Source organism: Scyliorhinus torazame, chromosome 12 (assembly GCF_047496885.1).
Source record: "Scyliorhinus torazame isolate Kashiwa2021f chromosome 12, sScyTor2.1, whole genome shotgun sequence".
Classification (NCBI taxonomy): domain Eukaryota; kingdom Metazoa; phylum Chordata; class Chondrichthyes; order Carcharhiniformes; family Scyliorhinidae; genus Scyliorhinus; species Scyliorhinus torazame.
Genome location: NC_092718.1, coordinates 99,711,074 through 99,728,654, shown reverse-complemented (window position 1 = coordinate 99,728,654; position 17,581 = coordinate 99,711,074). Strand labels below are relative to the sequence as shown.

General features: G+C 43.7%; 1 protein-coding gene, 1 long non-coding RNA gene and 1 pseudogene across 2 annotated transcripts in view; 2 read left to right on the top strand and 1 right to left on the bottom strand.

Annotated features, from left to right (window-relative positions):
• Positions 1-17,581, top strand: part of LOC140387094 (uncharacterized) — a 571,970-nt gene that overhangs the window by 252,135 nt on the left and 302,254 nt on the right. The gene's annotated exons all lie outside the window — the stretch shown is intronic.
• Positions 11,673-12,050, top strand: LOC140387304 (huntingtin-interacting protein K-like; annotated as a pseudogene).
• Positions 13,802-17,222, bottom strand: LOC140386593 (uncharacterized). The gene is made up of 2 exons (XR_011933635.1): positions 16,968-17,222; positions 13,802-14,169 (listed from the first exon to the last, which is right to left on the bottom strand). It is a non-coding gene; the product is annotated as an uncharacterized lncRNA (long non-coding RNA).

Sequence of the window (17,581 nt, the reverse complement as noted above, 5' to 3'; positions counted from 1 at the left end):
TAGCCATTTACACCAGTGGTGCGCAATCTGCCGGCCAGGGACCACAAGCAGACCACCACTTTTTGTTTTGATTTCTTTCTTCTTGCTTTGTAACTGTTAATCTGCAGGGAGTGATCCTCTGGGGGAGGTGACTGATATAAAGACCAACCTCTGGTATCTGCAGCGATAAGTGAAGATAAGAGTCCAATACATTTTCTTCAATAATTTAATTGGTGCTAGAAATGTCGGTCAGTGGGGTTAAGTGCTGCACTTGTGAAATATACGAAATCTGTGATGCTTCCAGCGTCTGGGCCGACCACATCTACAAGAAGTGCACCCAATTGCATCTCCTCACAGACTGCATGGATAGGTTGGAGCAGCAGTTGGATGCACTTAGGAACATGCAGGTGGCAGAAACAGGAGTTAGAGTGATGTGGTGACACCTAAGCTCCAGGCAGATAGATGGGTGACCGCTAGCTGGGGCAGGCAGTCAGTAGGAATCCCCTGTGGTCATCTCCTCTCTCACAGGTGTACCATTTTGGATACTGTTGGGGGGATGGCCTATCACGGGGTAACAACAGCAGCAGCCAGAGCAGTGGCATGAAGGTTGGCTCTATTGTTTAGCGGGAAGGGACAAAGAGCACTAGAGCAATAGTTATAGGGGACTCCAGAGTTAGGGGTACAGATGGCCGCTTCTGTGGACGTGAAAGAGACTCCAAGATGGTATGTTGCCTCCCTGGTGCCAGGGTCCAGGATGTCTCTGAACAGGCAGAAAGCATTCTGAAGGGGGAGGGCGAAGGGTGAACAGCCAGTGGTCGTAGTACACATTGGTACTAATGATATAGGCAGGAAGTGCGATGAGTTCCTGCAGAAGGAGTTCACGGAGTTAGGCAGTAAGCTAAAAAGCAGGACCTCTATGGTTGGAACCTCCAAATTACTCCCTGTGCCACGTGCTAGTGAGACTAGAAATTGAAAGATTTCTGCTAAATACGTGTCCAAACTGGTGGTGTAGGAGGGAGAGTTTCAGATTTCTGGACCACTAGGCTCTATTCCGGGGCATGTGGGACCTGTACAAGAAGGATGGGCTGCATCTAAACTGGAGGGGCACCAATATCCTGGCTGGGAGGTTTGCTAGAGTCACTCAGGGGGATTTAAATTAGTATGGCAGGGTTGTTGGGAACCAGAGCGTTAGCTTGGAAGGTGTAATAACTGAAGGGGAAATAGGGAATAAAAATAAGAGAACAACATCACCCTGTCTGCTCACACACAGTGGTCTGAAGTGTATTTGTTTCAACACCAGAAGTATAGCAGATAAACTTAGAACACCGATTAGTGATATGTTATAGAACATAGAACATAGAAAAATACTGCACAGAACAGGCCCTTCGGCCCACGATGTTGTGCCGAACCTTTGTCCTAGATTAATCATAGATTATCATCGAATTTACAGTGCAGAAGGAGGCCACCCGGCCCATCGAGTCTGCACCGGCTCTTGGAAAGAGCACCCTACCCAAGGTCAACACCTCCACCCTATCCCCACAACCCAGCAACCCCACCCAACACTAAGGGCAATTTTGGACACTAAGGGCAATTTATCACGGCCAATCCACCTAACCTGCACGTTTTTGGACTGTGGGAGGAAACTGGAGCACCCGGAGGAAACCCACGCACACACGGGGAGGACGTGTAGACTCCGCACAGACAGTGACCCAAGCCGGAATCGAACCTGGGACCCTGGAGCTGTGAAGCAATTGTGCTATCCACAATGCTACTGTGCTGCCCTTAAGAACAAATTAATTTACACTATATCATTCTACCGTAATCCATGTACCTATCCAATAGCTGCTTGTAGGTCCCTAATGTTTCCGACTCAACTACTTCCACAGGCAGTGCATTCCATGCCCCCACTACTCTCTGGGTAAAGAACCTACTCTGACATCCCCCCTATATCTTCCACCATTCACCTTAAATTTATGTCCCCTTGTAATGGTTTGTTCCACCCGGGGAAGTCTCTGACTATCTACTCTATCTATTCCCCTCATCATCTCATAAACCTCTATCAAGTCGCCCCTCATCCTTCTCCATTCTAATGAGAAAAGGCCTAGCACCCTCAACCTTTCCTCGTAAGACCTATTCTCCATTCCAGGCAACATCCTGGTAAATCTGGGATAACACAGGCTGCAACTCGATGCAGCTTTGACCAAAAGATACTCCAGACTTTGAAGTAAGTTCAATGTGATTTATTGAACCATTAGCACAGTTCTCTATGAGCTCGACTCTCCTGCTAATCTTGCTACAGTAACTCAGTCTAACTAACCAGTCTGCTCTAAGCCACGTGGTGGGTGTGATGCTTCTGATCTGCCCCTGTCCCACTCTCTTGAGTGTCGCCTGTGGAAAGAGAAAGAACATGTGTGTCCTGTCCTTTTATATATGGGTTGTGTAATGCCCCCTTGTGGTAGTGTCACCTCTGGGTGTCTTGACTGCTCATTGGTCGTGTCCTATTTTATGTGTTCATTAGCTGTATGTCTGCATGTCATGACGTTTCTGGTGCTCCCTTACTTAGTTGTAGTGTATTTACATTAACTGCTTGTGTATATACAGTGATGCATATCACCACATCTCCCCTTTTTGCATGTTACATATTTTCTGTACAGTGTTAAAGAAAATTGAACAAAATAGGTAGATAAGTGATGACATGTACAAACCATGACGACAGTGATGATTATACAATACCAAATAATATTTATGAGTCCAAAGTTCATGAATTTATACGGTCGAGTGGCTTTCTTGTTTTGTTATTGAAATGTTGATGTTGTCATTTCCTTGTGAACGCCGTCAGTGTCCCTGTGCTTAAGGAACCAAGGAGTCATCAGGATATGTTCAAATGGTCAAATCACTTCATTGTCTGATTTGGACTTTTTTTCCCCCCCGATGCTTGTGGTAGCGATTCTTGATGTCATATTTCCTGAAAGCTGGTTTGCTTGTCCGTAGTGTAGCACACGTGAATTGGTAAGATGTGTTGACATGCCATGGTATGTTTGCACACTTGCCATTTTCTTGAGCTGTGCTGTCACAGTGTCCTGCATTAGCAGAGTTGTACCGTGTCGCACCAGTCGTTGTTCCATTGTTGTTGTTTTTGTCATGCTTATTGTTGACATTGGTGCCTTTGGTACACTTCTTGTTGTTGTCTGTGTGGTTGTGCTCAATGACCACACCGAGTGAAGAATTCAAGTCCTTCACAAAGTTACTTGTGTCAGTGTCCTTTGTGGCATCTGCTGTTGCATTGAGCGTGCTGTCTCTGGTTCCTTGGCGCTCCCCTTCTGGAGTCATGTCCGGTTCACTGGAATCATCTTTGGCTTGTCGGTGCTCCCCGTCTGGAGCCCTTTCTGGTTCACCTGAATTACCTTTGGTTTCTTGATGCTCCCCGTGTGGAATCATTTCAGGTTCTTGTGGAGAGGCTCGAGTAGATGAGGTTTGAATTAACGTGGTGTCACTGGAGTCACTAGTAGCCTCACTTTGATTGTCGAGTGCCTCTGTACATACTAGCTGAGATCTGTCAGTCTCGTTGAGATGTTGCACATCTTGTATGGGAATTGTGAAGCCTTTGTCACTTATTGCACATACAGTGGGTAGACCTTCAGTGTCTTCTTGTCGGTTAGATGAGCTGGGTAGACTGTCATAATCTTTTTGTTGTTCATTGAGCGTGGTTGACTGTCATAGTCGTCTTGCTGTGCACTTGAGCGTGGCAGACGTGCATCATCTGCTGCTGGTTGCTCAAATAAGTAAACACTAGAGGGAGCACCGGAGATGTCATGACATGCAGACATACAGCTAATGAACACATAGAATAGGACACAACCAATGGGCAGTCAAGACACCCAGAGGTAACACTACCACAAGGGGGCATTACACAACCCATATATATAAGGACAGGGCACACAAGCTCTGTCTAATTCCACAGGCGACACTCAAGAGAGTGGGACAGGGGCAGATCAGAAGCATCACACCCACCATGAGGCTTAGAGCAGACTGGTTAGTTAAACTGAGTTACTATCGTAAGATTAGCAGGAGAGTCAAACTCAGAACTGTGCTAATGGTCAATAAATCACATTGAACTTACTTCAAAGTCTGGAGTATCTTTTGGTCAAAGCTGCATCGAGTTGCAGCCTGTGTTATCCCAGAGTACATAACACATCAATTAATACATGAAACTATGATGTTGTGGCGATCACAGAAACGTGGTGAAAGGAAGTGCATAATTGGCAGCTGAATGTTGGAAGATATAGATGCTTCAGGAGAGATACAGGGGAATGTAAAAGTGGTGGGGGAATAGCAACACTGGTTAATATATCATAATTGTACTGCGGAGGATTCATACAATGAGGCAATCTGGGTAGAGCTCAGGAACAGGAAGGGAGCACTCACAATGTTGGAGATTTATTATAGGCCCCCCAACTGTCAGTGAGAGATAAAGGAGCAGGTAGGTAGAGAGATTTTGGATAGGGGCAAAAGTAAAAGGGTTGTTGTGGTAGGGGATTTTAACTTCCCTTATACTGACTGGGACTCACTTAGTGCTAGGGGCTTGGATGGGGCAGTATTTGTGAGGTATATCCAGGAAGGCTTCTTGATGCAATATGTAGATAGTCCAACTGGGGAAGGGGCAGTACTGGACCTGGTATTGGGGAATGAACCTGGACAAGTGGCTAAGGTTTCAGTAAGTAGTGACTACAATTCCGTACGTTTCAGGGTACTTTCGGACAGGGATGAGAGTAATCCTCGCGTTAAGGTGCTAAACTGCGGAAAGGCAAATTATGATAACATTAGACTGGAATTGAAGAATTTGGATTGGGTGCAGCTGTTGGATAGTAAATCAACATCGGACATGTGGGAGTCTTTCAACCGACAGTTGATTAGGATTCAGGAAAGTCACGTTCCTGAGAGAATGAAGGATAAGTATGGAAAGTTTGGGTGGACTTTGAGAACGAGGGATATTGCAAACCTCGCCAAAAAGAAAAAGGAGACTATTGTTTGGTCTAGAAGGGTGGGAACAGTCGAAACCCTCGAGGAGTATAAAGAAAGTAGGAAAGTACTCAAGCGGGAAATTAGATGAGGGTCAAGAAAAATCCTTGATAAGTAGGATTAAGGTGAATGCCAAAGCTTTTTATTCATATGTAAAAAGCAAGAGGATGGCCAGGGAAAGGATTGGACCACTTAAGGACAGTGGGGGAAATGTATGTGTTGAGCCAGAGAAAATTGGCAAGGTACTAAATGAGTACTTTGCATCGGTGTTCATCAAAGAAAAGGACTTTGTGTGAAGATGATTCTTGGGTAGGGTGTGTGGACAGTCTGGGTCATGTTGACATCGAAAAGGAGGAGGTATTCGATGTTTTAAAAAACATTAAGATAGATAAGTCTCCTGAGCCTGATGGGATTCATCCCAGAATACTGAGGGAAGCAAGGAGGGAAATTGCTGGGGCCTTGACTGACATTTTTGCATCCTCATTGGCTACAGGTGAGGTACCAGAGGACTGGAGAATAGCTAATGGTGGCAAGATGGATGCAGAACTGGCTAGGTGACAGAGGCAGAGGGTAGCAGTAGAAGAGTGTTTTTCTGAATGGAAGGTTGTGACTAGTGGTGTTCCACAGGGATCTGTGCTGGGTCCTCTGTTTTTTGCAGTGTACACAAACGATTTGGAGGAAAATGTAGCTAGTCTGATTAGTAAGTTCACGGATGACACCAAGGTTGGTGGAGTGGCAGATAGTATTGAGGATTGTCAAAGGATGCAGCAGGACATGGATAAATTGGAGACATGGGCAGAGAAAGTGGCAAATGGAGTTTAATCCGGACAAATGTGAGGTAATGAATTTTGGTAGATCTAACATAGAAGGGAAATATACAGTAAATAGCAGAACTCTCAGGAATCTAAGAAGTCAGAGAGAACTGGGCGTACAGGTCCACAGATCTTTGAAAGTGGTAACACAAGTGGACAAAGTAGTCAAGAAAACATATGGAATGCTTGTTTTCATTGGACGGGGCATCGAGTATAAAAAACTGGCAAGTCATGCGACAATTGTATGGAACATTGGTCAGGCCGCACTTGGAATATTGTGCATAATTCTGGTCGTCACACTACCAGATGATGTGGTGGCTTTGGATAGAGTGCAGAAGCGGTTTACCAGGATATGTCATTAAACGGCGTGGGACGTGATCAGGGGATGGGATTAGACAGGATATGTTATTAAACGGTGCGGGATGTGATCGGGAGATGGGATTAGACAGGATATGTTATTAAACGGCGTGGGACGTGATCAGGGGATGGGATTAGACAGGATATGTTATTAAACGGTGCGGGATGTGATCGGGAGATGGGATTAGACAGGATATGTTATTAAACGGTGTGGGAAGTGAGCAGGGGATGGGATTAGACAGGATATGTTATTAAACGGTGTGGGAAGTGATCGGGAGATGGGATTAGACAGGATATGTTATTAAACGGTGTGGGAAGTGATCGGGAGATGGTATTAGACAGGATATGTTATTCAACGGTGTGGGAAGTGATCGGGAGATGGGATTAGACAGGATATGTTATTAAAAGGTGTGGGAAGTGATCGGGAGATGGGATTAGACAGGATATGTTAATAATCGGTGTGGGAAGTGATCGGGAGATGGGATTAGACAGGATTTGTTAGTAAACGGTCTGGGAAGTGATCGGGAGATGGGAGTAGACAGGATATGTTATTAAACGGTGTGGGAAGTGATCGGGAGATGGGATTAGACAGGATATGATATTAAACGGTGTGGGCAGTGAGCAGGGGATGGGATTAGACAGGATATGTTATTAAACGGTGTGGGAAGTGATCGGGAGATAGGATTAGACAGGATATGTTATTAAACGGTCTGGGAAGTGATCGGGAGATGGGATTAGACAGGATATGATATTAAACGGTGTGGGCAGTGAGCAGGGGATGGGATTAGACAGGATATGTTATTAAACGGTGTGGGAAGTGATCGGGAGATGGGATTAGACAGGATATGTTATTAAACGGTCTGGGAAGTGATCGGGAGATGGGATTAGACAGGATTATGTTACTAAACGGTGTGGGAAGTGAGCAGGGGATGGGATTAGACAGGATATGTTATTAAACGGTGTGGGAAGTGATCAGGGGATGGGATGAGACAGGATATGTTATTAAACGGTGTGGGAAGTGAGCAGGGGATGGGATTAGACAGGATATGTTATTAAACGGTGTGGGAAGTGAGCAGGGTATGGGATTAGACAGGATATGTTATTAAACGTTGCGGGAAGTGAGCAGGGGATGGGATTAGACAGGATATGTTAATAAACGGTGTGGGAAGTGATCGGGAGATAGGATTAGACAGGATATGTTATTAAACAGTGTGGGAAGTGATCGGGAGATGGGATTAGACAGGATATGTTATAAAACGGTGTGGGAAGTGATCGGGAGATGGGATTAGACAGGATATGTTATTAAACGGTGTGGGAAGTGATCGGGAGATGGGATTAGACAGGATATGTTATTAAACGGTGTGGGAAGTGATCGGGAGATGGGATTAGACAGGATATGTTATTAAACGGTGTGGGAAGTGATCGGGTGATGGGATTAGACAGGATATGATATTAAACGGTGTGGGAAGTGATAAGGAGATGGGATTAGACAGGATATGTCATTAAATGGTGTGGGAACTGATCAGGGGATGGGATTAGACAGGATATGTTAGTAAACGGTCTGGGAAGTGATCGGGAGATGGGAGTAGACAGGATATGTTATTAAACGGTGTGGGAAGTGATCGGGAGATGGGATTAGACAGGATATGATATTAAACGGTGTGGGAAGTGAGCAGGGGATGGGATTAGACAGGATATGTTATTAAACGGTGTGGGAAGTGAGCAGGGGATGGAATGAGACAGGATATGTTATTAAACGGTGTGGGAAGTGAGCAGGGGATGGGATTAGACAGGATATGTTATTAAACGGTGTGGCAAGTGAGCAGGGTATGGGATTAGACAGGATATGTTATTAAACGGTGTGGGAAGTGATCGGGAGATGGGATTAGACAGCATATGTTATTAAACGGTCTGGGAAGTGATCGGGAGATGGGATTAGACAGGATATGTTACTAAACGGTGTGGGAAGTGAGCAGGGGATGGGATTAGACAGGATATGTTATTAAACGGTGTGGGAAGTGATCGGGAGATGGGATGAGACAGGATATGTTATTAAACGGTGTGGGAAGTGATCAGGGGATGGGATGAGACAGGATATGTTATAAAACGGTGTGGGAAGTAATCGGGAGATGGGATTAAACAGGATATGATATTAAACGGTGTGGGATGTGATCAGGGGATGGGATGAGACAGGATATGTTATTAAACGGTGTGGGAAGTGATCGGGAGATGGGATTAGACAGAATATGTTATTAAACGGTGTGGGAAGTGATCGGGAGATGGGATTAGACAGGATATGTTATTAAACGGTGTGGGAAGTGATCGGGAGATGGGATTAGACAGGATATGTTATTGAACGGTGTGGGAAGTGATCGGGAGATGGGATTAGACAGGATATGTTATTAAACGGTGTGGGAAGTGAGCAGGGGATGGGATTAGACAGGATATGTTATTAAACGGTGTGGGAAGTGAGCAGGGTATGGGATTAGACAGGATATGTTATTAAACTGTGTGGGAAGTGATCGGGAGATGGGATTAGACAGCATATGTTATTAAACGGTCTGGGAAGTGATCGGGAGATGGGATTAGACAGGATATGTTACTAAACGGTGTGGGAAGTGAGCAGGGGATGGGATTAGACAGGATATGTTATTAAACGGTGTGGGAAGTGATCGGGAGATGGGATGAGACAGGATATGTTATTAAACGGTGTGGGAAGTGATCAGGGGATGGGATGAGACAGGATATGTTATAAAACGGTGTGGGAAGTAATCGGGAGATGGGATTAGACAGGATATGATATTAAACGGTGTGGGATGTGATCAGGGGATGGGATGAGACAGGATATGTTATAAACGGTGTGGGAAGTGATCGGGAGATGGGATTAGACAGAATATGTTATTAAACGGTGTGGGAATTGATCGGGAGATGGGATTAGACAGGATATGTTATTAAACGGTGTGGGAAGTGATCGGGAGATGGGATTAGACAGGATATGTTATTGAACGGTGTGGGAAGTGATCAGGAGATGGGATTAGACAGGATATGTCATTAAACGTCGTGGGAAGTGATCAGGGGATGGGATTAGACAGGATATGTTATTAAACGGTGTGGGATGTGATCGGGAGATGGGATTAGACAGGATATGTTATTAAACGGTGTGGGAAGTGAGCAGGGGATGGGATTAGACAGGATATGTTATTAAACGGTGTGGGAAGTGAGCAGGGTATGGGATTAGACAGGATATGTTATTAAACTGTGTGGGAAGTGATCGGGAGATGGGATTAGACAGCATATGTTATTAAACGGTCTGGGAAGTGATCGGGAGATGGGATTAAACAGGATATGTTACTAAACGGTGTGGGAAGTGAGCAGGGGATGGGATTAGACAGGATATGTTATTAAACGGTGTGGGAAGTGATCGGGAGATGGGATGAGACAGGATATGTTATTAAACGGTGTGGGAAGTGATCAGGGGATGGGATGAGACAGGATATGTTATAAAACAGTGTGGGAAGTAATCGGGAGATGGGATTAGACAGATATGATATTAAACAGTGTGGGAAGTGATCAGGGGATGGGATGAGACAGGATATGTTATTAAACGGTGTGGGAAGTGATCGGGAGATGGGATTAGACAGAATATGTTATTAAACAGTGTGGCAAGTGATCGGGAGATGGGATTAGACAGGATATGTTATTAAACGGTGTGGGAAGTGATCGGGAGATGGGATTAGACAGGATATGTTATTGAACGGTGTGGGAAGTGATCGGGAGATGGGATTAGACAGGATATGTCATTAAACGGCGTGGGAAGTGATCAGGGGATGGGATTAGACTGGATATGTTATTAAACGGTGTGGAATGTGATCGGGAGATGAGATTAGACAGGATATGTTATTAAACGGTGTGGGAAGTGAGCCGGGGATGGGATTAGACAGGATATGTTATTAAACGGTGTGGGAAGTGATCGGGAGATTGGATTAGACAGGATATGTTATTAAACGGTGTGGGAAGTGATCGGGAGATGGGATTAGACAGGATATGTTATTAAACGGTGTGGAAAGTGATTGGGAGATGGGATTAGACAGGATATGTTATTAAACGGTGCGTGAAGTGATCGGGAGATGGGATTAGACAGGATATGTCATTAAACGGTGTGGGAAGTGATGAGGGGATGGGATTAGACAGGATATGTTATTAAACGGTGTGGGATGTGATCGGGAGATGGGATTAGACAGGATATGTTATTAAACGGTGTGGGAAGTGAGCAGGGGATGGGATTGGACAGGATATGTTATTAAACGGTGTGGGAAGTGAGCAGGGGATGGGATTAGACAGCATATATGTTATTAAACGGTGTGGGACGTGATCGGGAGATGGGATTAGACAGGATATGTTATTAAACGGTGTGGGGAGTGATCGGGAGAGGGGATTAGACAGGATATGTTATTAAACGGTGTGGGAAGTGATCGGGTGATGGGATTAGACAGGATATGTTATTAAACGGTGTGGGAAGTGATCGGGAGATGGGATGAGACAGGATATGTTATTAAAACGGTGTGGGAAGTGATCAGGGGATGAGATTAGACAGGATATGATATTAAAGGATGTTTGAAGTGAGCAGGAGAATGGGGCAAGACATTAAAGAGTGTGGAAGTGAGCAGGAGAATGGGATTAGACAGTGGATGGAAAATTAACGTTTATGGGGAGTTAGAAGATTGAAGCGAGACTGATATGGATATTAGTGAATGAGGAGTGTGCAGGGGAGAGGATTTAGACTGGGATATGATATTAAAGTGTGTGAGGAGAGAGCAGGGAAGTGCGATTCGACTGAACATTGAATGTATGCAGTGAATATTGCACGTATCATATTTATATTGAAGCATCTCCGAGCGCAACTTGATCAATGCAGACAATTTTAATATCATTGTACCTTTTGCAATTACTACTTTGAAATGTCTGTATTTTTTTTTGATTGTTTACAGTAAGTGCCTCAGAGTGCAGCATGACTGATGTGGAAACTCTGATCTCATTTGAGTTTTCTGTGTTGGCCATTTAGAAATCTTTGCAATGTTCTTTCATATATTTTAGGAATAAAGTTTTTTTCTTCACAACGAAACAAACAAGCTGAGACTGAATAGGATATTAAGGGACATGAGAAGTGAACAGGAGAGAGGGTTTAGCCTGGATGGGTTAAGAAAGTTAATAGGGAGAGGAGAGATTATTGTGGGATGGTGGGAGATGGGATGTGACATATTGCAGCATTATCAGATTTTTATTCTCAGTTCATGTTTCAAAGGACCTTTATGGATTGCTTGCAGTGAACAATAAACCGGTTGGTTTAGCTGCGTTTCATAACTAGTTTCATAATACAACAAGAACAAGAAATCTGACGGTGTGCAGAGGTCCTGGTCCAAACCACATTGTGATTATTATGTCAGAAACAGGAGTTACGTATTCTGGTAACACACACTGTATCAGTGTGTTTATTTTTGCTGGGTTATGGTGTCCGGCGGCACGGCGCGTAGCAGCAGTGGGGCAGATGGCGGGGACCTGGAGAATGAGACCGAGCGGCCGGCGGAGAAACCGCGGAAACACGACAACGGAGCGGCGGATCTGGAGAGGGTGACCGACTATGCGGAGGAGAAAGAGATTCTCAGCTCGGACCTAGAGACGGCGATGTCCGTCATTGGAGACAGAAGGTCGCGCGAATAGAAAGCTAAACAGGAAAGGGAGAAAGAGCTGGCAAAAGTGAGCATCAAGAAGGAAGATGTCGAATTGATTAGGAACGAGATGGAGATCTCTCGAAATGCAACCGAGCGAGGTCTACGGGAACATTTGAGCAACGTCGTCGAAGCTTTGATCGCTCTCGCTGACTGAGGTCACGGCGTGTTTCCTGGGAGTGTCTCGGACATGTTGGTGAGGGGGGGAGGGGGTGGATGGAATTGGAGTCCATCCATCTGTGCAAACACTGCCCACTGTTTGGTGACAGGATTGGGATGGGATGGTCTCCGTGAGGTGAATGCTTTGCTGGCGCACGTGCTGCTCATTTTGTGTCCTTTCTGATATTAACAGCATTGTGTATACACGATCTATTTCTACAAATTGCCTCTTCTAAACGGGCATCTAAACCAATGAGTACCTTTTGTCTCATCAGAACTATTCGAAAGTAATATCGGAGCACAAATGTAGTTACAGGGCCCCTATAATTTAAATCATAGTCCAGTATCAGAAAATGCCCTCCTACATTCCCTTCTTTTGGTCCTGGAAGAGGTTTACTGTATCCCAGATGACCATAATGATTCGATATGAGGGCTGCAGGGTGTGTTTAATACGGCCTTTGGGACATGTAACCGCCCAGATGTTCCGTACGTACACCGTGTATGTGATTCAATGATCACCCCTCAAATTAACCCATATATGTCACATTTAATGTCTTGATATCAATCATTCCTGCCTCCCTGACTAACTCTGCTGTCTGTCATTAAATGATGTTATTCATAGCAGTTTTCAAGTAAGCTCATCTAACAGTCCCATACTCGCTGCCACTAACTGTCACTCTGAAGTAGTTCCTCTGTGTGTTTATTTTTCAAAGCGTTGATTTTTTCGTTATCTGGTGGTAAAACTTAACTGATTGACTGATCTTGAGTCTTCGTTCCCTCAGAGTTTCTGCAAGATGTGGGACCATCTCTGGCTCTTTATAATCCTAACTCAAATGATCCTTGCTAGGCCAATTGTGGTGGGCCTAAGGGGTACAAAGGTTATAGCGATAGGAGGTTACGGTGGCAGAGACGCAGTATTTCCTTTTCCCCATAAGCTTAAAATGCATGAGGGCAGGTGTAATCTTTAAGACACAACCATGAGTCCTGATTAACGCACATTCGTCGAACTCTCCCTGTCCCACCGGGTGGGGGCAACGTGAGGGAGATCACATATATTATCCCTGCGTATAGCAGAGGTCTCGATGAGAGAGGACCAGAGGGAGGTGTTAGCCCGTACGATTCCAATGTCCTCCAGATGGTTGGGAGGGTATGGCCCTGAGTCCGGTGTGATGTTAGGGATCATCAGGACCATCTCTACTCCCGTTATCTCGTCCATTTTGTAGTCGGGGATCGCTGAGTACACTCTGGTTACTCCCTTCAGAGTACGGTTGTCCAGCGTCCCTTGTCATTTGGCTAGCTTAGCCAGTTGCGGGCTGCCTAATCAATCAGGCACCTCCCCCCTTTAGATCAGATCAAGGTTGTGTCTTAGCTGCCTCTGTCAGAGCCTTCCGGCTGTCTCCCTTTCTTGGTCGTGAATTTGTTAATTCATGTTGAATGTCTTAGAGTGTGTACCTAACTCTGTTGTCCTATTCAATTGTATACCCAGGCCTTCGTCCCCAAGCTGGCTAGACCTTTCTCTGCTTTCCCTAATATTCTCTTCCTTATTCCTGTAAGTTGTTCCACTTTCGCATTTAACCTTTGTATGTCTGGTGACTTTACCATAGACGTTTCTGTGTTAAGTCATGTCACTGCATCATTGATTATGCCTCTTGTAACCCTGTGTAGGTTGTCATGCCCTCAAAGTCTAGTGGCACCCGTGTCATTGACAGCCTGCTTCATAACAACCTTACTTAATCATAACAACCTTACTTAAAACACTATACATATTTATTTCATATTATAAACAATACCGGAACGTGCGAGAAGTACAGACACAAATTGTATACGCATCCGATGTCTTTCCCTGACTGTAGCTGCAGCCAAGCATTAAAATAAGCTGTATCATTGTTCGAGTCTCTGGCTGCTGGGATGTCTAATCAATCAGGCACCTGATAGGCACCCCGTCAATAAAATTATGTAAAGCACCATAGTTCATGTAGCTACGCTCATCCTGTGTCCGTTGTGAAATCAGTGATGTTCCTGCTCTTTTAAGTGCTTGTAGTTGTTCTGAGATCTCAAGAGCCATCACGAGTCCCCACAGCTGCTGCTGTTGTTCCAGTCTTTCTTGAATGTTTAACCTAAAAATTTAAAGGAAAAGTAGAAAAGTGTCCTGGTCGTCACCATGTGTTAGATGTTGTCCGTATAAAGTGTTCCTGTATGGGCCGAACAAGTGTGTTATTCAGGGGTTAGTAGTTCTTATATATTACAACCTTTTCATATCTATTCCTCGTGGTTATGCACCTAATTCTGTTGCGTTTGAACCCGATCTTGACGTGCTTTTGCCTGGTTAATTAGCTAGTTTACAATAACTCAACTGTCTCAAATTCCTGAAGCTACTGCAAATATTGTGACACTTGTAGTTACTTGTAAAGTTCTGCGCTGTATGTTCTAACACAAAATATCCATTCTGCATGGGACAGAGTGGGTTAACTAATCTGAATATATCTGACAATTCAAAACTTAAGATTTGTAAGTTCCAATTAAAAATACATCTTCAGCCGTTTTTTTTAATTACTTTACCAGAATTACAAAGCCAGAGCTCAGAGTGTGGACAGGAGCAAACCCCAGCATGGGTCAATTCTCTGCTGGTTTGAAAAGGGGGTGGAGTAAAAGTTGGATTGCTGCCAAGTTCCCGTTATCAAGTGTCTTGGAATGATGTATTTTCTTGGAATATAGATTTGCTTTTAATCAGAGTTGTGTGTTTTTCAAAAAAAAAAACAGCCTCCACATTGTCTGAAGTTTTAATTTCCAAGCTAATGTAAAACATTTATTTTAAAATATCAAACACAATAACGCATTGAATATATGATTGAACCAATTTTGCGCTGTATCTTGGTTTTCTACCAGCGTTCTCTACCAGACGTCATTTTGTCACCACCCTTCTTTATTTTAAACAAGAACTGTGATCATGGACATATTTTATTTACCTATCTGTTCTTTGCACTTAATTCTGCAATCTCAGAATTAATACATCTGCGTTGTGTCAGGGACTTTTTAGCCCTGAACTAATGAAACACCGTCATATGTATTTCAACTGTTATATGTATTTTAACTATCCTAACTTCCAATGAACACCATAAACCTAATATTTTCTTATTCTTACATACTTGATTTTGTACCCTGATTAAAATTCCTCGTGTATCAAAATTACCCTGGAAATGTCAATGATAACCTTTGAAAAGAAAAATTTGTTAACTACACTCAAACTATGATCTTTAAATCACAATGTCAGACGACACACCAAAATAAGTTAGGTAAAAATCCTTCTGGAGCCTATTCTAAAGTTGCAAATTATGAACTCAAGAAGATAAATCTTAGCAGAGAGATATTAACATTTGCAGACCAAACACACACACACATTCTCACAGGTTACAAATATCAGAGTTAACTGTTAGCCCTCTCTCATGGCGACAAATTCTCAGAGACAGCAATTTCACAATCGCTTAATTAAAATACTGAACAAAATCTTCCATTCTCCTCGTCATAAAACTTCACCTGTGTTATTCCATTTAAGTCAGTTTCCACTGAATAATTTTATAGGCATTAGCTATTCTTCGAGACGTATATTTCTTTGTGCAGATGACCTGCTTGCTGAAATGGTTACATTTCTGTACAGAACCAAAGAAGGCGGAGAACTTGGCATGATGCCATTTCTATCTGTTACGTAATCTCAAACAGTATATATTCTTTCCTTTAATGTTACTCAAAGTTCTGTCTTGTTCTTTAAACTGAATTCAATTTTCAATGTTCGCTATTTAACCAGTGTTTGAAAGAGATATTACTGGATGGTTTTTTTTTTATTTAAATGAATTGAATTACTGCCGAGTTTTTCTGGACGGCTTGAAACGATCTGAAGTTATTCGAGACAAGAATCCATTGTTAAGTTTCTAACCTTAATCCTATATTGACTTTACTCCCCCTTTCTTTTTTTTTTGTTTTGGGAGGGGGATTTGTTATCCTCAGATATTTCTGAACAAAAAGCTGATTGAGCGTTTCAGCCCCTTTCTGATCTTTTGGATCTTACTTTATTTGATTTTTTTCCTTTCTTTTCCTTTGGACATGTCTTAACTTTTAGTTAATTTAATGTGTCCATTCCCAGGGAGCCTGTTTCTTTCCCCTCTCCTTGAGACATTCCAGGACAGTCCTTAGCCATAATTGTAGCAGTTTCCTGTGATTCTTTGCCAGTTTGCACAATCTGTACTGCCGCTATCTTCGCGCTTTATTGCCATGCTTAATATGATTTGTTGTGAATGTGGGAGAGTGAGAGCTCAATTCCTTTAAAGTAGCCTGTTTTCCAAACGGTGTGAAGGCTTAATTTCTGTCATTTGTTCTTCTAACTGGTGAACTAAGATGACTCCTGCTGTATTTGTTTTATCTTGCTTCTGTGTATCTCACCATTTTCTCTGTTCCACGGGGGCTGCGTCAAGATCCCACCCATCTTTGATCATTGTTTTTTTTTGTACCAGAGTATTTTGCTCTTACCCGAACGCCAGACTCATGGATCCCAGGGGACCCCAGGAAAGCGGCCTCATGCCTCTCTTTTCCATCATGTGTTAACCGTGTCGTCTCTATCACCCGCGTATCCGGTGTGACTAGGCAATTGTGCTCAGAGGGTTTACCTATTGTCCACTCCCGTAGGGTGGTGGTCCTGGCTTGGCACTGTGTCACGATAAATTTCGCAACCCGTTATTCACTCAACAGTCTGTGCATCTCAGACTCCCAACTAACTCTGGCTGCCACGTGAGAGCTCAATTGCCCCCTTAATTCAGGCTCAGCATGGGGCCTCGAGCAGCCAATTAGTACTAAAGAAAATGGTATAACGGACCAACAATACAAAACCAAAAAAAATAAATTTTAAACTGAGTCTTTTACTCACTTGGCCTTGATACCAGATTCGTTGGATGTTGCTTCGCCGTCCGTCCGTCTCACCGTGTGACTCTAATTTCTGGTGGTCAAAGGTTTGACTACTCGCCTTGCCCACCGGCTCGAGCGGCATCGAGCTCAGCAACATCCCGCCAGACTGCGCCAAATGTTAGAGATGAAAATATTCACACAAAGGCCTGAGTATAAGTTTAAAAAAGCAGTTTATGTCAGAATTCTGGGAGAGAAGGCCTGAGATTCAGCAGCCGATTGACAGCACCTTTTCTCACTTGAGCTAAGGCTCACACAGGTTAATATACAGATTCAAGGGGCGGATTCTTATTTACATACAGTCAATCAACTATATTCGCATCACACTTTATTACATGTTGTCTTGTGTTGTCTTAACCGCCCCTAACTTCATACAGACGTCATTCAAAACTAACACAAGGATATATCTGACAAGGATATGTCAAGCTGTTGACCTTGAGTTTTATCAAGGATACATTGCATGTCTTGTTCTGTGAAGCTGTTATCAGCGTCTGCTGGGATACTCCCTATACATACCCACGGTTGGTTCTCATGAGACAGTTTACAGGGAATGTGGCTTGTTCACCCATTTTGTGTCTT